At 41.3% G+C, this 23,823-nt stretch overlaps 2 protein-coding genes across 6 annotated transcripts in view; one reads left to right on the forward strand and one right to left on the reverse strand.

Moving 5' to 3' along the window:
• Nucleotides 1–8,614, reverse strand: part of INTS12 (integrator complex subunit 12) — a 30,416-nt gene extending 21,802 nt beyond the window's left edge. For both annotated transcript variants that reach the window (XM_005287877.4, XM_065597665.1), the window contains exon 1: nucleotides 8,481–8,614. The gene's annotated coding sequence lies outside the window, so the exon portion shown is untranslated. The remainder of the gene's footprint in view (nucleotides 1–8,480) is intronic.
• GSTCD (glutathione S-transferase C-terminal domain containing) overlaps nucleotides 8,139–23,823 on the forward strand; it is a 148,341-nt gene continuing 132,656 nt past the window's right edge. The window contains exons 1-2 of one of the 4 annotated variants that reach the window (XM_065597664.1): nucleotides 8,139–8,379; nucleotides 10,364–10,546. The gene's annotated coding sequence lies outside the window, so the exon portion shown is untranslated. Of the gene's footprint in view, nucleotides 8,380–8,553; nucleotides 8,687–8,958; nucleotides 10,547–23,823 lie in introns of those variants that run through there. The other 3 variants (XM_065597663.1, XM_008170109.4, XM_024106822.3) reach the window with 3 other exon arrangements.

The following is a 23,823-nucleotide window of genomic DNA, read 5'->3' on the forward strand; positions in this document are numbered from 1 at the left end:
TTCCAACCCTATAATTTAGAAAACTCTTTTAAAAAAGAGTGTTCATGCCACTCTCCTAAAAAGTACAGCTTGGACATGTACTCTGGTTCCAGCTTGCAGAGCCTTGCCTGACTGAATTCTTCTTGATGTTAAGCACAGTGAAAATAGTGAACTTTAACCTCTCTGGACAATCCACCAGCAGTGGCAAGCTGCTCCATCATTGCTTGCCTGGAAGTCTCCAGGAGTCTTTATCTCATGCTGGGCTTTCACAAGACACTAGAGAATCACTCTACCAAGATCATCAAGGAGTTCAGCATATAATAGACTTCATAAGGATTTTATCAATGGACCCAGCAGAGAGCTAAGAATTCTATTCAGAACCTTTTCTCTATTCCTTAATCATTGCTTCTTGTCAAATCATATCTCAGTGGCCACAGAACTTCTACTAGTATCTCCAAAACACCAGTAACTCTGGTTTTGTACTGATCAAGCAAAGACTACAGTGTAAGCCCATCTCAGGGCAACTCAGTTTCCCTTTGATGTATATAAAAATGGAATTTAACGCACATGGAAAGTGGTTATCCTTCTCTCTCATACATTCACCTATGGTAACTGCTCAGGCCACTCTTGTGATCTGTGGGCTGTATTACCTGCTCTTTTTCTTTGTTCAGTATTTACGGTCTGCGTTTCAGTAGCATAGACTGTATCTCTAGGTCTCTGTTAAATCCCCAAAGATATGAAGTATGTGGGATAACAGAACCCTTATCACAGACATTGGAATAATGCACTGCTTGAGGAACTTGAAGTTCCTTTCTTGTGAGTTTTCCTGTTTACAAGGCTCCATATAACATATTGACATAATCAGAACAGATATTAGTAACCAGCAAAACTCAGGATGTGATTTCTTGAATTAAAAGAACTCTGAGAAAATGACTATAAGCAATGTTGAGTCCAATAGCAAAAGGACAATTTTGTTTTCTAACAGGTAACAGTTCGTAGATCTAATTCTAACTTCAGCTTTTAAGAACTCTACTGTCAAGGAATTGTTTAAAAAAAGAGCACTGTTTGTGTTCAATCCTTCGATCTGCATACCATGGCTTTCTATCTCTCTTCTGACCTCCAGGTTAATATCATAATAATGCTGCATACCAGTACTGTCATAGTTAAGAATTTGTCTGTCTCTACTATAATCTCTCATTTTCAAGGGGTTTATAAGGCTATTTAAAATATGCAGCAGGCTGAAACTTGGCACACAAGGGCTCAGCATGGAAATGAATTTTCAATTTAAAAAGATCTATTTTGTTGCTTTGTAAGATAAAGAAAGTGGGAAAATTTATTTAGCAGAGTGAGATGCTCATATGCTAACTTAAAAATGGACTTGAGCTGCAAAAATAAGGTTGATGATCTGCTCTCCTTACATGCACGGGTCTCTTACTGGAACACAACAAAAAAGGAAGTTTTATACTGGCCCATTGTCTGTCTGATCCAGCATCTTGCCATTTACAGTGGCCAGTGCTACAAACATTACAGTAATGAAAGGAAGGACGATCCAGTGGTTAGGTCACTAGACTGGGGCTTGGCAGACTGGGGTTCAATTCCTCCCCCCCCACCCCCCCGTCACAGTCTGCCTTGAGCCAATCACTTAGTCACTCTGTGCCTCAGTTCCCTATCTGTACAATGGGGATAACAATATTTCCATACTGCACAGTTATGAGGAGAAATAAAGTCAGTGAAGCACTCAAATACTATGGTAATGGAAGTGATATAAGTAGTATCTTTGATAATATGCAAGAAACCCCATAATGGACAATTATGAAATAACCTCCCACTTATGAAATAACCACATTTCTTAACTGCTGTCAGTGGTTGGCTGTGTAAGGCCTGAGAGCTTATCTCTCTAATCTAAAGAAAACAAAATACAAAAAACCCTCCACCCCATATAGTGAAACCAAGGATATTCTCATTCATATATATGTCTAATACTCCTCTGAAGCCTATAAACCTCGTGGCCTCAATGGTATCTTGTGGCAATGAGTTCCACACTAATTATGTACTACCTGCAAAAAGTATTTGCTTTTATCATTTTAAATTTATTCATTTAAATTTCAGTTTAAAGGTCCTCTTGTTCTTATATTATTGAAAAGGATAAATAGAAGCACCAATTTCATTGTTCATATTCTATTCATTATTTTGTATATCCCTTTTATGTCTCTTCTTATTCATCCTCTCTTAACTAAATGAACCCAATCTTTTTCACGTCTCTTCATATGGAAGTCTTGCCACTCCTCTAACTATTTGCATCATCTGATTATGAACTATTTATGTCATATCTTTTTTGAGACAGGGTGCCAGAACTGAACACAATATTCCAAGAAAGGGCACACCACTGATTTATATGACAGTATTATAACAGTGCAGTATAATCAATCCTATTCTTTATAAAACCTAACATTGCTTACTATTTTGACTACTACTAATTATCAAGAAGAGCTTTTTCATTTACAATAACAACCTAGGTTGACTTCAGAAATAGCTTAGAATCCAGAAATGTGAATTAAAAGTTCAAGGTGAAACGTATTGGAAGGAAAATTTTGTAGCTGTCAATACTAAATTTCACTTGTCAACATGCTGACAATTCACCTGTGTTTTTTTGGTTCCACTATTCATCACAGTCTTCTCTGGTTTTGACTAATTCAATAATTTTATGTCTGCAAATTTTGCTTTCTCACTGCACCCCACCCCTTTTTCAGACCACCAATATATTAAATACCCACCCTAGCACACTGCATGTACTCACCACCCAATATAACATACTGCCTGGCTAAAAACTGACCTTTTATTCTTACTCTTTGTTTACAGTTTTAGATCTATGACAGAGCATGACCTTTCACAGAAAGGCTTTAAGCCTCTCATTAGAGACCTAAAAAGCTTTTTGGAATATACTATATTAACCAGTTCTCCTTTATCCATTATTTAGTAAATTACAGCAATATAATTTTTAAGGCTGTTGAATAATTGCAGTTAACTCAAAAAAATTAACTGTCATTAAAAAAATTAATCGTGATTAATCGCACTGTTAAACAATAGAATACCAATTGAAATTTATTAAATATTTTTGGATGTTCTTCTACATTTTCAAATAGATTGATTTCTATTACAACACAGAATACAAACAGTATAGTGCTCACTTTATATTATTTTTTATTACAGATATTTGCACTGTAAAAATGATAAACAAAAGAAATAGTATTTTTCAATTCACCTTATACAAGTACTGTAGTGCAATCTCTTTATCATGAAAGTGTAACTTACAAATGTAGATTTTGTTGTTGTTACATAACTGCACTCAAAAACAAAACAATGTAAAACTTTAGATCATACAAGTCCACTTAGTCCTACTTCTTGTTCAGCCAATTGCTAAGACAAATAAGTTTGTTTACATTTACAGGAGATAATACTGCCCTCGTCATGTTTACCATGTCACCCGACAGTGAGAACAGACGTTTACATGGCACTTTTGTAGCTAGCGTTGCAAGGTATTTACGTGCCAGATAGGCTAAACATTCATATGCCTCTTCATGTTTCAGCCACCATTCCAGAGGACATCCTTCCATGACGATGATGCTTGTTAAAAATTTGTGACTGAACTCCTTGGAGTAGAATTGTCTCTCCTGTTCTGTTTTAGCCACATTCTGTCATATATTTCATGTTATAGCAATCTTGGATGATGACCCTGCACATGTCCATTTTAAGAACACTGTCACAGCAGATTTGACAAAATGCAAAGAAGGTACCAATGTGAGATTTCTAAGGATAGATACAGCACTCGACCCAAGGTTTAAGAATCTGAAGTGCCTTCCAAAATCTGAGAGGGACGAGGTGTGGAGAATACATTCAGTCTTAAAAGAAGAACAGGAGTACTTGTGGCACCTTAGAGACTAACAAATTTATTAGAGCATAAGCTTTCGTGGACTACAGCCCACTTCTTCGGATGCATATAAAAGAGCAACTCTACAATGCGGAAACTACAGAACCCAAACCACCAAAAAAGAAAATCAACCTTTGGCTGGTGGCATCTGACTCTGATGGTGAAAATGAACATGCGTCGATCTGCTCTGCTTTGGATCGTTATTGAGCAGAACCTGTCATCAGCATGGACGCATGTATTCTGGAATGGTGGTTGAAGTATGAAGAGACATATGAATCTTTAGCGCACCTGGCACATAAATATCTTGTGATGCTGGCTACAACAGTGCCATGCGTACACCTGTTCTCACTTTCAGGTGACATTGTAAACACGACGTGGGCAGCATTATCTCCTGCAAATTGCAACCAAACTTGTTTGTCTGAGCGATTGGTTGAAGTAGGACTGAGTGGACTTGCAGGCTCTAAAGTTTTACATTGTTTTATTTTTGAATGCAGTTATTTTTTGTCCCTAATTCTACATTTGTAAGTTCAACTTTCATTATAAAGAAATTGCACTACAGTATAGTAACTCCTCACTTAAAGTCGTCCCAGTTAACATTGTTTGATTGTTACGTTGCTGATCAACTAGAGAACATGCTCGTTTAAAGTTGCGCAATGCTCCCTTATAACGTTGTTTGGCAGCAGCCTGCTTTGTCCACTGCTTGCAGGAAGAGCTCCCCGTTGCAGCCAGCTGGTGAGGGCTTGGAACCTGGATGGACCGGCAGCCTCCCTATCAGCTCCTCGTTCCCCTACGTTCCCTGTGCGGCAGCCGCTCAGCAGGCTATCAAATGCCGGCAGTTCAGTTGTCCCTCCCCTCACTGCCATGTGCTGCTCCTGCCCTCTGCCTTGGAGCTGCTCCCCGGAGCCTCCATCTTGCTGTGCGGGGGATACGAGGGGGGAGAATAGGGTGGCTAATGTCAGGGTGTCCCCCTCCCCCTGCTCCCCACTTACCCCATCTTCCATAGAGGCAGGGCGGACACCCGACAGGGCTCGATGGAGGGAGCTTCCTGGCAGCTGCTGCCGTCTCAGCTTGTTGATCAACTTAGAAAGGCAGTGTACTTAAGAGTGGGGTCAGCCTACTTAAAGGAGCAATGCATAACTCTCTCTCACACACAGAGCGTGTCTCTGTCTGCCATGCTGTCTCCTCTCCCTCCATTTCTGCTGCCTTATAGAGTGTGAGGCTACATTAACAAGTTAAACCTTGAGGGCTCAGACAATTGCTAGTTCATCATTTAGCAGTAAGGCTGTCATAACTATAAAGGGAAGGGTAATAGCTGTCCTGTGTACAGTACTATAAAACCCCTCCTGGCCAGAGACTCCAAAATCCTTTTCCCTGTAAAGGGTTAAGAAGCTCAGGTAACCTGGCTGGCATCTGACCTAAAGGACCAATAAGGGGACAAGATACTTTCAAATCTTGGGGGGGGGAAGGCTGTTGTTTGTGTTCTTTGTTTGGGAGTGTGTTCGTTCTCGGGACTGAGAGGGACCAGACATCAATCCAGGTTCTCCACATCTTTCTAAACAAGTCTCTCCTATTTCAAACTTGTAAGTAAATAGCCAGGCAAGGCGTGTTAGTTTTCCTTTGTTTTTCTCAACTTGTAAATGTACCTTTTACCAGAGTGTTTATCTTTGTTTGCTGTACTTTGAACCTGAGACTAGAGGGGAGTCCTCTGAGCTCTTTAAGTTTGATTACCCTGTAAGGTTAATTTCCATACTGATTTTACAGAGATGATTTTTACCTTTTTCTTTAATTAAAAACCTTCTTTTTAAGAACCTGATTGATTTTTCCTTGTTCAAGATCCAAGGGGTTTGGATCTTGATTCACCAGGAGTTGGTGGGAGGAAGGAGGGGAATGGTTAATTTCCCCTTGTTTTAAGATCCAAGTGGTTTGGATCTGTTTTCACCAGGGAATGGGTGAAGGTTTTTCAAGGCTTCCCAGGAAGGGAATCCATTGAAATGGTGGCAGCCGAACCAGAGCTAAGCTGGTAGTTAAGCTTAGAAGTTTTTCATGCAGGCCCCTACATTTGTACCCTAAAGTTCAAAGTGGGGATCCAGCCTTGACAAAGGCATTCACTGGGAAATATCCCACCCTCTGACTTTACCACCTCAACCAAGCTGCACAATCATCATTGCTGTGTACCAGAATTAAATTGTTTGTTTAATTCTGGATGTGTGTGTGTGTGTATGTGACCATATCTATATATATGGTCTTTTGTCTGGTGAAAAAAATTTCCCTGGAACCTAAATCCCCCTATTTACATTAATTCTTATGGGGAAATTGGATTTGCTTAACATCGTTTCGCTTAATGTCGCATTTTTCAGGAACATAACTACATCGTTAAGTGAGGAGTTACTGTATTTGTATTAGGTGAATTGAAATAAACTATTTAGTTTGTTACAGTGCAAATATCTGTAAAAAAAATAAATATACAGTGAGCACTGTATGCTCGGTATTCTGTGTTGTAATTGAAATCAATATATTGGAAAATGTAGAAAACATCCAAAAATATTTAAATAAATGGTATTCTATTATTGTTTAACAGTGCGATTAATCGCAATTAATTTTTTTAATCGTTTGACAGCCCTAATAGTTTTCCTTTGCAGAATAATTGCTGGTTTGTGTTTTATATTCAATTTTCCTTGTACTGCAGTGCAGTTCATTGGTCTGTAATTACCAGGACCATCCCAGTGCCTTTTTATATGAAAGTTAAATTTGCTACTCTCCAGTCCTCACACAGAGGGAATTATGTTAATTAAACTGAATTTTTTGTTAGCAGCTCAGCCATGTAAGTTCCTTTGGAACTCTGATTTTCACCATTTGGTCCAGCGACTTCTTGTTCTTTATCAGTTTATTCCAGCACCCCCTCTTCCGAAACCAAAGAATACCTCCAGCTTTATTATATGAAAAGTAGGGGTCTAGAGCATGTATCTCCAAAGGTTCCTTTGTGATTAAGAGAGATGCAAAGAATCAGCTGAGCTTTTCCAAAATTGCTCCCTTCTCCCCGATAACCCAGGAAACCCAACAATTCTCTTGGAGGCTACCTGCTTCTAACGCAGTGGTCCCCAAACTTTAATGGCCCGCGAACCCCCTGCCCCGCTTCCCGCCGCCCCCATTGGCCTGGGACGGCAAACCGCGGCCAGTGGGAGCCGCGCTCGGTCAAACCTGCTGACGCAGCAGGTAAACAAACTGGCCCGGCCCGCCAGGATGCTTACCCTGGCGAGCCGCATGCCAGAGGTTGCCGACCCCTGATCTAATCCCTCAACCTGCTGTCTGTCTGGTTTTAGATTATGAGCTCCTGGGGGCAGGGATTATGCCTTCTTCTCTATATGGAAAGCACTTATCACATGATGGGGTGCTACCACAAATAAAGAATAACTGTCCAGAGCCAAATCTTTCAGTTTTATTCCAATGTTAGCCATTTAACTAGTTTGCATTTAACTCAGGTGTGAATATACAGGCTGTGTCTTCAAAGAAAAATGTGTTTTAATCTTGAAAGAGATTTAGTATTCAAGTGAAATTCAAAAATCATATATCAGAGGGGTAGCCGTGTTAGTCTGAATCTGTAAAAGGCAACAGAGGGTCCTGTGGCACCATTAAGACTAACAGAAGTATTGGGAGCATACGCTTTCATGGGTAAGAATCTCACTTCTTCAGATGCAAGTGACCTCTTGCATCTGAAGAAGTGTGGTTCTTACCGACAAACGCTTATGCTCCCAATACTTCTGTTAGTCTTAAAGGTGCCACAGGACCCTCTGTTGCTTTTTTCAAAAATCATACAATCAGAATTGGAAAAGACCTGACAGAAACAAGTTCCTGCTAGCTGTTTATAACAGCAGCACCCAGGAGCACAGCTAATGAGAACCTTCCATTATCAGTTACTATAGTGACCTAAACTCAGCACTGTCTACAAAAATCAAGTATGCGCATCTGTGTGGCAGGATAGGGAAATTATTCATTGTATACAGCAAAAAACAAAACTGCACTGAAGATTAAAGCAAAATAAAGTGGCCATTCTTCTACGGGGAAACTTCAGCATTACAAAGGGGCAGGGAAGGGGCCTCATCACTAGATCGATAATAAACCATTGGTTTGTACAGTGGTAAGTTTCCTAAAAGTCAGGAAACCAGGAAGCCAAAGGAGGGGGAATTGTTCGGCCCAGTGATCAGCCCCCCTGCACTGCAATAACACGACGCTGCCCCCCTGGTCAGACAGCCTGAGCGCGACTCCCAGCCGGGCCCGGAGGGAAGCCTCGGCTCTGGACCGTGGCAGCTCGCCCAGCCCCCGGCACCGGAGGGGTTTCTCGGCACATCTGGGGTGTATCCGCGGGCTCCGTCCTTGCCCGGGCTGTGCAGCGCCGAGCTCGGCCCGGCCGCTCGCGGGTTAGGCCCAGCGCGACTGCCGGGCAGGCTGGGGAGCCCGCGGGACTCACGGGGACGGTATGGGGGGCGCAGCCTGTGGCCCGGGCCAGCCCCGGCCCTGCCGCCGCCTTGGGCCCACCTCGCCCGGCTCCTCCCAGGAGCCTCCGCCCGCTCCTTACCCCTTGTCGCTGGCCCGGCTCCGTCCCGCTTGCCGGTCCCCGGCGCCCGGCTACTGACGCATCGCGGAGCCCAGGCGGCGGGAAGGACCGGCGGGAGGAGGGACCGCGGCGGCAGCGTGCGGAGGAAGAGGCGGGGCCAGGGAGGAAGCGGCTGAGCGGACTGAGGCGGGGGAACGGGGAATCTGCCGCGTGGGGCCGGGGCTGGGGTAAGCGGGGTTGGGGGCGTGTGAAGCCGCGGAGCCGAGCCCTGAGCAGTGAGGGGCTGAGGATGTTGTGTGAAGCCGACACGGGGAGGGGCAGGTGCTGAGGATGTGGGGTGCACCCCTGGGGCACAGGGACCACAGGGAGGGGCAGGTGCCGTGGATATGGGGTGCACCCCTGGGGCACAGGGACCCCAGGGAAGGATAAGTGCCGTGGATATGGGGTGCACCCCTGGGGTACAGGGACCACAGGGAGGGGCAGGTGCCGTGGATATGGGGTGCACCCCTGGGGCACAGGGACCCCAGAGAGGGGCAAGTGCCGTGGATATGGGGTGCACCCCTGGGGCACAGGGACCCCAGGGAGGGATAAGTGCCGTGGATATGGGGTGCACCCCTGGGGTACAGGGACCACAGGGAGGGGCAGGTGCCGTGGATATGGGGTGCACCCCTGGGGCACAGGGACCCCAGGGAGGGACAAGTGCCGTGGATATGGGGTGCACCAGTGGGGCATAGGGACCACAGGGAGGGGCAGGTGCTGAGGATGTGAGGTGAAGCCTCCCCGGGACACAGGGAGGGGCAGGTGCTGAGGATGTGGGGGGCAACCCTGGGGCACAGGGACCCCAGGGAGGAGCAGGTGCTGAGGATGTGGGGTGCACCCCTGGGGCACAGGGACCCCAGGGAGGAGCAGGTGCTGAGGATGTGGGGTGCACCCCTGGGGCACAGGGACCCCAGGGAGGGGCAGGTGCTGAGGATGTGGGGTGCACGGGGCATAGGGACCCCAGGGAGGGGCAGGTGCTGAGGATGTGGGGTGAACCCCTGAGGCACAAGGTCCTTTGTGTGGGACAGGTATTGAGGACATGGGGTGAATCCTCTGTTACATGGGGTGACCATAGTCATTCGTCACAGAGGCTACCCCTCTGATACCCAGTATTTTTAGTCTCTCTACATATAAAAATATTTTCCATTTATCTGGTCGTTATTGTGAGCTTTTTCTGAACTAGTGTTCATTGAAAATTTTGCATGGAAACTGTTTTTGACCAAAAATTGTGTTTTCAATTAAGTGAAAATTTTTACAGAAAGTGTGTGCTTTCTTTGAATTTTTTTTAAATATTTCATCAGAAAACTAGAAATGTTTAACTTTTTCCCAGAAAGTTAATTCTTTAATTGGTAACACTTTCACTTTTTTCAATCAGCTGTATTGTATACTCTATTTTTGTACCATTCTTTTTGAAATAAGGTGACCAGATCTAAACACAATATTCCAAGTGAGGACATACCATCAATTTGTGTAGTGTAAATATTTAATGTATTTTTCTATCCATTCTTTGTACACAAATCCTTAAAATCCTCTTCCCTCAAGTACTTAAGGGACTGTTCATGTGAGTAAATTACTCCCATGCTCAAATTCTCTAGGATTGGGGGTCTCACATGTCAATTTTTTTGTTTGATTATGGGTTGTTGGTTTTTTTGGTGTTATTTTTTGACTGCCATTGCACATGGTTTTGATGTAGAGAAGAGGATTTGTGCCTTAATTTCAGCAGTAATTCTTATACAAAGAGAGACTAAAAATAAGTTTGTCTTTAATTTTTCATGTGTCCCTTATTTTCCTGAAGTGTATGTAGTGACTAGGTGATTTTAGTTATATTAATGTGCCCATCCTAAATTCTATTGTTGTTTTTATAGCATTTTTCATCTGAGATACTTAAAGAACTTCACAAATGATATAAAACCCTCTGAATTTTACCCTATTTATTGATGGAGAAACTGAGGCACAGAGGTTAGGTGACTTCCCCCTGGTCACACAGCAAATTGATGTAAATGGGAATATAAATTCTATTTCCTGAGTCTGATGTCTTAAAACCACAGGTACTATTTTTGCTGTGCTACATATTTATTGGAATAACCATTACATTTGTAAATAACTAAATGTGATGTGATACATGTTAAATGAAAAGAAACATTGTCAAATGTTGTCCAGAGTTATATTTTTTCCATAATAAAACAGACAAACAAAACGTTTTGCAGAAACTAAGAGCAATGGAAGTGTTTTCATTTTTTGTTTATATTTTCCTGGAAACATGTTTTTAAACAAATACATAGTCCTCTGTAGTGAAACCCAAATTTGTAGCACAGTAAAACAGACTTAGGTGATATTTAGCCCATGTTGGAGAAATTTTAAAAAGTAAATAGCATAATTAGTTAAAGTAAATTGGACTTTTAACGTTTTTCGTTCTAACCAACTAAGCTTGTCTTAGTTCTATAGGTAAATAAATTTGTTTACAATATCTGCTCTTTAAGCTATGCAGTATAGCAGATGTTGTTAATTATTTGTATTGCAACAGCAGCTAGAGGCCCTAACTGACTCTGGGGCTCTGTTGTGCCTAGTACTAGTATAGAGTAAATGGCAATCCCTCTCCCAAAGATTTTACACTCTAAGGGTATGTCTACACTGCAATATAAAAAGCCTGCAGCACTGGGTCTCAAAACCTGGGTCAATTGGCTCGGGCTTGCAGGGGTTGGGCCATGGGGCTAAAAATTGCAGTGTAGATATTTGGGCCTCAGCTGGAGCCCAGGGACTATTGTGAGGATGATGGATCTCGGAGTCTGTGCTCCAGCCGGAGCTTGAACGGTATACTGCAACTGTTAGCATCACAGTCCGAGGGCATGGCTACACTTGCAGATGTAGAGCGCTTTGAGTTAAACCAGCCTTCGGAGAGTGCAGTAGGGAAAGCACTGCAGTCTGTCCACACTGACAGCTGCAAGCGCACTGGCGTGGCCACATTTGCGGCACTTGCAGCAACATTGGGAGTGGTGCATTATGGGCTGCTATCCCACAGAGGACCTTTTCCCATTCTGTCGCTGTGGCTTGTGGGAAGGGGGCGGGAGGTGCAGGGCATTCTGGGTTCTGTCCCAATGCCTCGCGATGCATCGGTTTGCATTCCAGCAATCCCTCTGCTTCCGTCCACATTTGGTGCCATCTTTTGTGCTGCGCGCTCTGTCTTCCCTTTCGGTCTGCGGGAGTGGAGTCCGAACTTCTTAGGAATATGCTGAGGAATGTCGCCAGCATATCACGTTTGGCAATCGAGTTACTCCTTAAGATCCAAACTGACAGTGAGGACTCCGACGATGATATCAACTTGATTAACGCATACAACAAGAGATTGCTTGTGGCATTCACGGACATGCTCACCACCGTGGAACGCCGCTTTTGGGCTCGGGAAACAAGCACTGAGTGGTGGGAGCACATTGTCATGCAAGTCTGGGATGAAGAGCAGTGGCTGCAGAACTTTCGGATGAGAAAAGCCACTTTCATGGGACTGTGTGATGAGTTCGCCCCCACCCTGCAGCGCAAGGACACGAGATTGAGAGCTGCCCTGGCGGTGGAGAAGCAGGTGGCTATTGCAGTCTGGAAACTGGCAACTCCAGACAGCTACCGATTGGTCGCTAACCAGTTTGGAGTGGGAAAGTCTACCGTTGGAATCGTGTTGATGCAAGTTTGCAGGGCCATTAATCGCATCCTGCTCAGAAGAACCGTGACTCTGTGTAACATGCATGACATTGTGGCTGGCTTTGCACAAATGAGTTTCCCTAACTGTGGAGGGGCGATAGATGGGATGCATATTCCAATTCTGGCATCAGCCCACCTAGCATACAAGTATGTTAATTGGAAGGTGTATTTCTCTATGGTTCTCCAGGCGCTTGTGGATCACCATGGGCATTTCATTGACATTAACGCAGGCTGGCCCGGAAAGGTGCATGACACATGCATCTTTCGGAACACTGGCCTGTTCAGGAAGCTGCGAGCCGGGACGTTTTTCCCAGACCAGAAGATCACCATAGGGGAAGTCGAAATGCCCATTGTGATCTTTGGAGACCCCGTTTACCCTTTAATGCCGTGGCTCATGAAACCCTACACAGGGACCCTTGACAGCAGCAAGGAGCGGTTCAACAACAGGCTGAGCTGATGCAGAATGACTGTGGAGTGTGCTTTTGGCCGTTTAAAGGGCCGCTAGCGCTCTCTGTATGGGAAGCTGGACCTGGCCGATGACAGCATCCCTGCTATTATATCCGCATGCTGTACCGTCCATAACATTTGTGAAGGGAAGGGTGAAAACTTCACTCAGGCATGGACCTTGGTGGTTCAACACCTGGAGGCTGAATTTGACCAGCCAGAGAGCAGGGCTATTAGAGGGGCCTAGCACAGGGCTGCAAGGATTAGCGTTGTCTTGAGGGAGCAATTTGAGGCTGAAAGCCACCAGTAATGTCTGGTGTCCTGCACAGGAGTGAAGTACAGTGGTTCCAATGTTAGTAGGAATCTGTGTTTGCTACGCTGACTTGCAGTGCCTGTTGCTTTCCTGGGCTAAGGTATCTTTTACTTCATGCAATAATAAAGAATGTTTTCAAAGCCAAAAAATCCAATTATTGAAAAGAAAATTCATTTATTGAAAAGAAACAGAACTGCTTGGGAAACAGAAAGGGCAAGGGGGTGGGATGAGGAACGGTACAATCACAGATTTGCGTATGTCCTGTTATACTCACCCTTCCTGTCTGAAGTGCTGTGCAATGAGTGCTGCACTTCAGGATGGCTATACTGCATGGTGATGGGGGTTGAGTGCAGTGGGTAAGGGTCGTAGTTTTCAGGGCTGGGTGGTGAAACTACAGGTGTTGGAGGCAGCTGGTGGCGATAAGAAACGGGATGTTGGGGAAAGTAGGTTGGAGGTGACATGGGGGCACCAGAGAAAGAGTTTTGGGACAAGAACTGTGGTTGGGGGCGGGTGCGGTAGTGCTCCACCTGCATGGCTACGAGCGCCTGGATCAAGTCCACTTGGTGGTCCATGATGCTTATTAGCTGATCCGTGCTTTGCTGCCGGAGCACCGCGCTTTTGTGCCAGCGATCCGCATTCTGCTGGCGGATCCTCCTTTCACTCTTCCTCCACTCCTGCGCTTTTAGATTCTCGTTAAGTGAGTGTTGCATTACTTCATGCAGCATGTCTTCCTTGCTTCTACGTGGCCTCTTCCTGAGTCTTTGCAGTCTCTCGGCCGGTGATAACACGGATGGCTGAGATCTCAAGGTTGCATCTGTAAAGGCAAAATGCAACACTTAACAGAGGCAGCATTGTTCACACCAGACAGAGCAATGATTCCCCCGTACTTAAGGAGGGCAAACACAGTCTACACAAGAGCATAATTTGTCCATCCCAAAGCAAGCGCACATAACCCACGGGAGCCCCAAAATGGTGAGTAAGCACAGGGTCCAGGTGGAATGATTGTTTCATGGCTGTACTGTCCTCTGGGTTTCTGTGCCTTGGGGAGAGCCAACAGCTGTTTTAATGCGCTCTAACTCACAAGTGTAGCCATGCCCTGAGTCTCACAAGCCCAACTCAGCTGCAGCTGTGCCGCTGGTCTTTTATTGTAGTGTAGATGTATCTAAATAGACAAGGGAATGGAGAGAAGGGAGAAGATAATATACAAGCAGAGTGAACAATATAATGGTTTGAAAACATTGTGTTAATTCTGTGATTTTTTTTAATGTTTTGGGTGTGGTTTTATAAGGAGGATTAGCTAAAGGACAAGAGAAAGGAATGGTGGTGGTTGAAGGATATATAGGAGAGATAAAGAGGAAGGGGGACATGGAGTGCAGGTACATAAGGCTGATGTGGAGAAACTGTGCAGGAGGAGTTTGATCAAGCAGCCAGTCTGCACAGGGGAGAGAAAGTTAAGCATATGTCTAATGATGTCACTGGTGCCCAAAGGCATGCTGCAGCTGCTTATAAGTTTTAACAGTACTGAGAGAATGATTTCAGCTGGATAATTAAAAGTTTGGCTGACATGACAGTCAGGATGGCTACAGAGCCCTGTCTCAGTCCTACAGCTGGTTTTGTGAGGAAGGAGTCATTTGCAGGATTGGAGTTCACTTTTCCTTACCTGTGTAATTTAACACGCACTTTTGATTATTAAAACTGAAATAACTTAAAAATTAGGGTTGTCAAGTGATTAAAAAAATTAATTACGATTAATCGTGCGATTAAAAATAGTATTCTATTTGAAATCTCTTTGGATATTTTCTACATTTTCAAATATATTGATTTCAATTACAAAACAGAATACAAAGTGTACAGTGCTCACTTTATATTTATTTTTGATAACAAGTATTTGCACTGTAAAAAAACCAAAAGAAATAGTATTTTTCAATTCACCTAATACAAGTACTGTAGTGCAATCTCTTTATTATGAAAGTTGAACTTACAAATGTAGAATTATGTTAAAAAACAACAACCCTGCATTCAAAAATAAAACAATGTAAAATTTTAAAGCCTGTGTGAGTTAACTGCGATTAATCGACAGCCCTATTAAAAAATCTAATTTACTTTTCACCATTAATGCTATTTATATTTTGCATTTCTCTTGTCTTGGATTGTGAGAATAGGCACTAATTAGGGCTGTCGATTAATCACAGTAAACTCACGCAATTAACTAAAAAAAATTAATGGCGATAAAAAAAATTAATCGCGATTAATCTCAGTTTTAATCGCACTGTTAAATGCTAGAATACCAATTGAAATGTATTAAATATTTTGGATGTTTTTCTACATTTTCATATATATTGTATTCTGTGTTGTAATTGAAATCAAAGTGTGTATTATTTTTTATTACAAATATTTGCACTGTAAAAAACCAAAAGAAATAGTATGTTTCAATTCACCTCATACAAGTACTGTAAGGCAATCTCTTTGTCATGAAAGTGCAACTTACAAATGTAGGGTTTTTTTTGTTACATAACTGCACTCAAAAACAAAACGATGTAAAACTTTAGAGCCTACAAGTCCTGTTCAGCCAATCGCAAAGACAAACAAGTTTGTTTACATTTACAGGAGATAATGCTGCCCTCTTCTTATTTACAATGCCACAGAAAGTGAGAACAGGCACTTCTGTTTTGCATGGCACTTCTGTAGCCGGCATTGCAAGGTATTTACATGCCAGATATGCTAAAGATTCATATACCCCTTCATACTTTGGCCACCATTCCAGAGGACATTCTTCCATGCTGATGAGGCTCGTTAAAAAAATAACGCCTTAATTAAATTTGTGACCGAACTTGAGGGAGAATTGTATGTCCCTTGCTCTGTTTTACCCACATTCTGCCATATATTTCATGTTATGGCAGTCTCTGATGATGACCCAGCACATGTTCATTTTAAGAACACTTTCACTGCAGATTTGATAAAATGCAAAGAAGGTACCAACATGAGATTTCTAAGGATAGATACAGCACTCGACCCAAGGTTTAAGAATTTGAAGTGCCTTCCAAAATCTGAGAGGGAAGAGGTGTGGAGCATGCTTTCAGAAGTCTTAAAAGAGCAACACTTGGATGCGGAAACTACAGAACCCGAACCACCAAAAAAGAAAATCAGCCTTCTGCTGGTGGCATCTGACTCAGATGATGAAAATGAACATGCATCAGTCCGCACTGCTTTGGATTGTTATCGAGCAGAACCTGTCGTCAGCATGGACGCATGTCCTCTGGAATGGCGGTTGAAGCATGAAGGGACGTGAATCTTTAGCACATCTGGCATGTAAATATCTTTCGCAGTCAGTTACAACAGTGCCATGAGAACGCCTGTTCTCATTTTCAGGTGACATTGTAAACAAGAGGCGGGCAGCGTTATCTCCTGCAAATGTAAACAAACTTGTTTGTCTGAGTGATTGACCCAACAAGAAGTAGGATTGAGTGGACTTGCAGGCTCTAAAATTTTACATTGCTTTATTTTTGAATGCAGTTTTTTTGTACATAATTCTACATTTGTAAGTTCCACTTTCATGATAAAGAGATTGCACTACACTATGTAGAAAACATCCATAAATATTTAAATAAATGGTATTCTATTATTGTTTAACAGTGTGATTAATCGCGATTAATTTTTTTAATCACTTGACAGCCCTAGCACTGATCAGTTTCACTTTCTTTCTAGTTAGTGTTTACATTTGGTTCTCATGCACTACTAAGAACACTCAAAATGGGTTGCAAACACTATAGAGATTTATTCAAAATAATTTTTTCCACTTTCTTAAAGACAAGTTCATGGACATATTTTTCATGGTCTTTTTTTCAGAAGAGCCCTGAATTTGGCACAACTTGAACTGACAATATCTGTTAAAACCTTTTTTATGTTTAATTATTCATTAATGAATGTGATACGCTGGACTGCAAAACCCACTAGTCCCATCCATATGTCACCTATTGACACTTAATAAAAATACTTTGCTTCTTTACTGAAACAAGAGCCAAGTATAACTTTATATAATGTTTTGAACAGTAATTACAGGCACGTGTGAGAGCCCAGCGTGTCCAGAACACTTTAATAATGACTCTCCCATCTCTGTCGTACACACTTTCAAACTTCTTGTGCTAGAGGAAATGTAATGACCCAACCAAGCTGGAAGAAAAAGGTGATCAGCAAAAAATTCCTTCCTCCTCTTAGTTCTCTTCACATTACTACATTCTGATTTTCAAAAGGATGACAACTATTTGAAAGTGTATATCTAATACCCATAATTATTTCCTGTCCAATTTTGCTTACATTTATTATTGCTCAACTCTGCTAAGAGACAGAAAAAGGAAATTTAAAGCTGGAAGAAGAAGAGGAAAATGCCAGTGAATGAGCATCTGATTTAGATCACCTTGAGCATGTGGTTTTAATGACATGAGGCAAGGGGTTAGTGCTTCCAGCAGGAGGAGCCAGTGAAACTCACTATGGCCTAGTGTAACCTTGGAAAATTAACTGTTGCTGCAGTGAGTATCAGCAGTATCTGTACATGGTTGAACAGCAAGTATAGACCAGGATAAACAACAGAAACAATGATTTTATTTTCTGAAATGATGCTGAACATGGTTTGTACTGGTCTACACGTGTACTTTTACTGTGTTCAACTGAAGCCGTTGTCAGCAATATGGTAACTTTTCTGGTGTAGGCTTATGTGAACTACATTTTTAACCATATTTAATGTGCCCTTGTATAGTGTTCATATACAGTTGTCATTTTTTAAAATGAAGATGAAGGCAGTATCATTAACTATAGAAACTGCAGTGTTAAAGGGAGAGAGAAAAAGTTCCTATTTGAGAGAACAGTTAACTGGGAATAAAAAGCAGGTGCTTTTGAACATAGCAGGTGGGTTTGCATTGATCACCACCATCTGTCTGAGGCTGAATAAGAAATTTCCTAGATAAACGTTTGAGGTAATGAATTATCTGTTTCATGACGAAAAGGTTTTTGATGGCTAGGAGAGTGAGAGCAAGAGAAACTTGCTGGATTAATCTAATCCTTCAGACTTCAAAGATGAATGGAAAATATAACTGAGAGACCAAGCTGAGCATATAATTGTGCAGTTGGTACAGTTGACTGTGGAAGTTAGAGGTCAGAAAATATACTGCTCAATTCTTTGCAAACTGGTTTGTGTAAGCAAGGGAGGAAGGTTTTCCTAGCACTCCTTCTGAAACTGGAATTGTGATATATTACCTGCTCATAGAAGTTGGAGGTTTGTTAAAGATGACCTTCAAAGGATTTTTTCAACAATTGGCTTTTTGCCTTTTTTGCTTCTTTTATGATATATAAAGAAGGCCTGAAAAGTTTGTTGTTTTGAAGGTTTTTTCCCCTAATTTTTGTTTTTGTTATAAATATCAGGAATGTCTAATGTGCTCTTCTCTGGTTATGCTGGAGGACCCTCTGGGAGGTCTCAGGGATGTTTATTGAGACTTCTAACACCTTAATTGAAAGGGTAAGGAGGTTGAATCTTTAACAGTGCTCACTGTATTTGGGATTTTAGTAACTGAAATTACGTAGCTGTAAACATTAAAAACAAAAAGTTTTAAACACTGACTAAAAATCTCTTCCCCTCTCAATTGCTCAGATTTCTCTTGGCTTTTGTGATGTCACCATTTCGGTAGTTTTCCAGTCATCACAGAGTCTTCCAGCCTTGCCATGACCTGAACGTTTTATATGAAAAACAAGAAGAATTAAATTAAATTAACTTAAATTAAACAAACCCCAAGCCCCACTTTCAGACCACCTTTACATATCATAAAGAAACAAAAAGAAAGGGCATGAGCACAAATTTCTCTCTTCTTCCCCATTTACTGCAGATTATCTTTAAATCTTGTGTGGAGGTTTCTGATGCTCTGTCACTAGAGGCTCTATATAAAGAGCCAAGAAAAAGCCAGAAACAACCCAAACTCTCTGTGGTGACCTATTGTATATCTTTAGAGGTTTATTCTTTTTCTCTAACAAATTGTTTTGATTTAACCTTGTTTGAACTATATTCTGAAAATTAATTCTATATTAAGATATTAAGGACTGGAGTAATTTTTATAGAACAGTATTTTTTCTCTACTGGAAAGACATAGTCTAAAGCATAGATATGAAACGGACAGTGATAATGTACCTAAAAAGGTCTGAGGTTTTTTTTTCCTCTGTCAACCACTCTGGAGGATTTAAGATTTAATTTAAAAACATTTTCTTAGCCACTCTGGTTGCAAAAATAACTTTCCTAATATGAACCAATATAGTGTTGTCTTCTCTGCAGACAAAGAACTCTGAAACTTTCCAAAAAAGCTCTGAGAAATGTTGTGCCACTGTTCAACTCAAGATAATGTTCTCTCAGAAGCCTAACGATGACACATTAATATCAACATTGTAAATTAGTTCACTGCTGATTATTTTAAGGGAAACATCCAGTTATTGTGTTTTGTTCGTTCCCAACAACATTCAGTAGAAATAGACGAAGAGATGGCTGCCCTCACCCCAGGAGTGTTTTTTAAAGTCTCCTATTGTAAGCAGTGAAGCCCTGTAATAGGTTAGTCCTTCCTCTGTCTGACTCTCAGAACCTGAGTCTACACTCAGTCTGAGCTTCTGTCTGCAGCCAGCAATTGCTCATCATCATCTTTTCTCAGTGCAGTCTTTGATAGCTGTTTCCTACACAGTGTAGTACACTGAGAATCTACCAGAGAGCAGCTGGGGAAAGAGCAATAAGCAAAGGAGGCTCTGTTAAGGAGATTGTAGTGGGAGAGAAGAGGATACATTGTAATAAATCTCCTTTTGATGCAGGCCCAGGGAAGTGGGGAGAAAAAGATCTGGATGATAAAAGATGGTAAGGTGAGGTGTGAAATTCAAAGGGTGGGGGAATTATTATATTATTTATTAACTGCTGGCAGGGTACTTAGCACTATATGCATGATAATATTGCAATTCTAACGGTGTTTACGTCCTACAAGACAGGCCCAAGTAAGATAAGGGTGAACCAGAAGAGGTGTTCATTGTTGAATCTAACTTTGTTTTTTTGTGTAGTTTGGGGGAGGGGGTGCAGACTAGACGCCAGCATGGTTAAAATGGCGTAAATGTGAAGTACTGACACAAGCAGAGTTACTTCGCACTGGTGTAACTACATCAGACACTGACCATAAGAGTTCAAGCTGCTTCAAAACAATTCAAGAAACCTGACATTTTTGGGGGGTTCATTGTGGACAGAGAACAGAATGTAATTTGTTTCACTCCATAGAATGAGTTTTATACTGCTGATCTATCTTAACTATCTCATAAGCTGAATTCAAGAAAAAAAGGAGAGAGACCACTTAGGCTGTGCTTTCATTAGCAATTTTTTAAAAATTGCCCAATCATTATCACTTTTGCAGCTTCACCTTTGTTGCAATAGTGGGAATGCTAGTTATAGACTGGCTGCTTGTGTGTTAACCACTGTGTCATTGAATCTTGTTCAGGGAAGGTCTAAACCAGGGGTCTCAAACATGCAGCCTGTGGGCCGGATGCGGCCTGCAGAGTTATTTCCTGCGGCCCGCCATAGGCACCAACTCCACCAGCAGTCAAGCTGCCCTCCCCCCTGACCACATAAGGAATAGATACAGGTGTTTATATTTTAATAAAACCTCGCTTCGTATTACAGTTTTAAAAAAGTTAATACATTGACTTTTAATAGCATACTATATTACTCTTCATTTTTTTCATTTTTGACTATACTTTTGTATCATTGTATGAAAAGGTTTCAGTGATGCGGCCCTCGGGCCAATGTACTAGTCCTCATGTGGCCCTCGTGGTGATTTGAGTTTGAGATCCCTGGTCTAAACCAGATAGCAATTATAATACTGGTGGCCGATCTGTACTAGAGTCTTTATGAACTGAGGTTTTTTTTGTGTATGTGGTTACACGGATATGGCTGTATCAGTGGAGAAACCTAGTGCAGGTGTTCCATACTGGTATAAAAATGACTTGAACCAGTGCAGCTTCCTGGGGATAACTACACTAGTACAAACCCTCCCCAGCATAGACATGGCCTTCTGTTGTCACCATTAATACCATCAGTGGTGCTGCAACAGTGGAATTTAAGAAAGGTGGTAGATTCCAAAAACAAAAAAAGAGAAATGAAGAATTAAGATTTATAGGGTGAAATCCTGGAACCAGTGGAGTCAATGAGGGTTTTGTCATTAACTTCTTAGGGCCAGGATTTCACTCATATACTCCAGATGGGATTATTGCGATAATTGAGTTTGACTTCTTGCAAGTTTAAAGATGGTGTATATTTCACCATGGCTGTCAAAGCATCTTTGAAATTTGAACTTGAACTCTCTGGCATTGAAAACGAAATCTGCCACTATGCCACCAAGTCAAGATGGACAGAGGAGGAGAGAAGCAGCTGGATGATGGAAGTAGTGGTTTCCTAAATGAGTCCAATGCTATTGTTTTCCTCCCCTGAGTGAAGCTCATCATGACATTTTTGGGAGGTCCACTATTGACAGAGAACGGTATATTGTCCTAAATGGACTCTGTTTAGGAATGTAATTTGTTCAACTCCATAGAATGAGTTTTAATTCCTCTGATCTAAATTAACTATCTCAGAAGCTGAAAAGAGAGTGGTTTCTCCCAAAATCACTATAAACCTCAAGTACTTCTAATCTGAGGGAGAAAGTGATTTTGGTGGGGAAAAGACCCTAAGCTGCAAACATGTATGTGAGTTAATTACAAGCCTTAAATATTTGTAAGATTAGTCCCTTAGTTACCTGCTCCAGAGCTCACACCTATGTTACAATATTATAAAGCAGCAGCACTCCTAAAATAATTTATTTTTCATCAGTTCATAATTTACACGTAGTTTACTTTGGATTGAAACTGCCTAAATGCAATGATTAATGATCATCAGCAAAGTTGTTTCAGCTATTTTTTTGTGTACATAAGTCCTAAAATTCCAATGGCTGCCCCTGTTGAAAGCTGTTAATCGTAATATTAACTAATGCCTATGCTTTCAGTTTTTTTTTTCCAGGGGAAGGGAATTAACTTCTCAAACAACTGTCACATGAAGGTGTAAAAATTGTTAAATGTAAATGTACTCTTTGAAGACTTACATAAAGGCATTTTATATGAATGGCACATATCCTAAATATGTATGACACTCAAAGGTCTCTTGCAGCACTGGATAATTATGGCTTTAAAAAAATTAGTTAGGATAGCTAGTGGAAAATCCACGGTTTATGTTTTTAAGATCTTTCTTTTACGAGACGTGTAGAGACTTCAAATGATCATTTACCAACAAAAAACCCAACCCAGTTTCTATTGCTACTTGATTGTGGAAACAGCTTTCCTTATGTTTCAGAAAACTCTGTGCAAGCAATAGCAGCAGCATGGGTGAGCATTACGTCTTCATTGAGTAGCTGTTTTCAAAACCTTCTTAGAAATCAACTAAGGATATGCTTTCACTGCAGAGTTAACTTGGTTGATTGGTGACCGGGTATGAGCAGCCATACTGCACAGCGATACTCTTTACAGTGTCCTCCCTAGTTCTGCACTAAGTGTGTGATCAATCACTTTAAAAAAATACCATAATATAACCATTGCAGTAATTTGGATCTTTACTTTAGTTTCAAAGGTGGACTAGACATTTTTTCATACATAAGTCCTGGAACAACAGTTTTGGCCCAGTTATGGTGATGTTATTAAATAGATAATTTTTTTTAAAGAATAATATTGGTCCAGAGTCATTTGCTTTCTATACAAAACATTCATAATGGCATCTTTTTGTACTGTTAAGATACCCTTTCTCCGCTGGTGTTGTTTGCGTCTACGATTGCTTCAAAAGGGTGCCATCTAGTGTCTAAAGATTGCAATATGAATTGCAATTTATAAGGCAGTAGATGGGAGTTTTATTAGGTGGTGGTGCAGAACAATTATTACATCATAATTCTTAAACTGCCTGGGAATAGTGTAAGATTGATAGAGGAAACTGTGACTCTTGAATGAAGTATTAAGGAAATTGAATTGTTTTTTTTTCATATGATGACAAGAATATTAATGTGAGCCATGAGTATTATTTTAATTAAGTCAAACTTCTCTTTAAATGAATTGTGTTTGCTTGAGATGCACACATATAGGATTCTTGAAGTGCATTCAGCTTGTCTGTTTTTTGCTTGCTCGTGCCTTCAGTGAATGACCTTACAGAAGTTGGATTTCATTTGTAGTATAGAAACTAATGCTGTCTTCTGGTTACATGAATACGTTGTATTGGCCTTATAGTGATTTCAGAAACACAAATCTGTGCCTCATAAAATCAGCTGCTATAGTCATGCACACATGAGCAGTACCAGATTTTTTAAAAATGCATGAGAATACTAGGCGAGATCTGACTACTATATATTTGACTTTTAGAGCGCTTGTTCCCATAATTGCTAAGTGCTTGTTTACACATTTTTAAGAATACCAAATAGTAAATTGTATAAAACCATTCAAAGGCTCAAGTTTGATTGAGTTAAATCAGTTTGATCAAAGTGATTTAAATTACCGTTTTAATAGGGATTTAAATCAGTGGGCAGGACACCTTGATTTAAATAATTAATGGTAAGGTTGTTTTGCATTTGTACTTTGTAGTTATTTTCCTAAAGAAACATTGATTCTCATTGATTGGTAATCATTAAGGCATATTGATTTGCAACTAGACATAGCCTTTACACTAAATTTGGTACTTCTTTTTGCTAACAAGGATGGTACAGATTTTTAAAATATTGAATGAATTAAAGTACACTTCTACTCCGATTTAACTCGGTAAAGGAGAGGGGTGGGCGGGGCTGCGCACTCCGACAGATCAAAGCAAGT

This window comes from Chrysemys picta, chromosome 5 (genome assembly GCF_011386835.1).
Source record: "Chrysemys picta bellii isolate R12L10 chromosome 5, ASM1138683v2, whole genome shotgun sequence".
NCBI lineage: Eukaryota > Metazoa > Chordata > Testudines > Emydidae > Chrysemys > Chrysemys picta.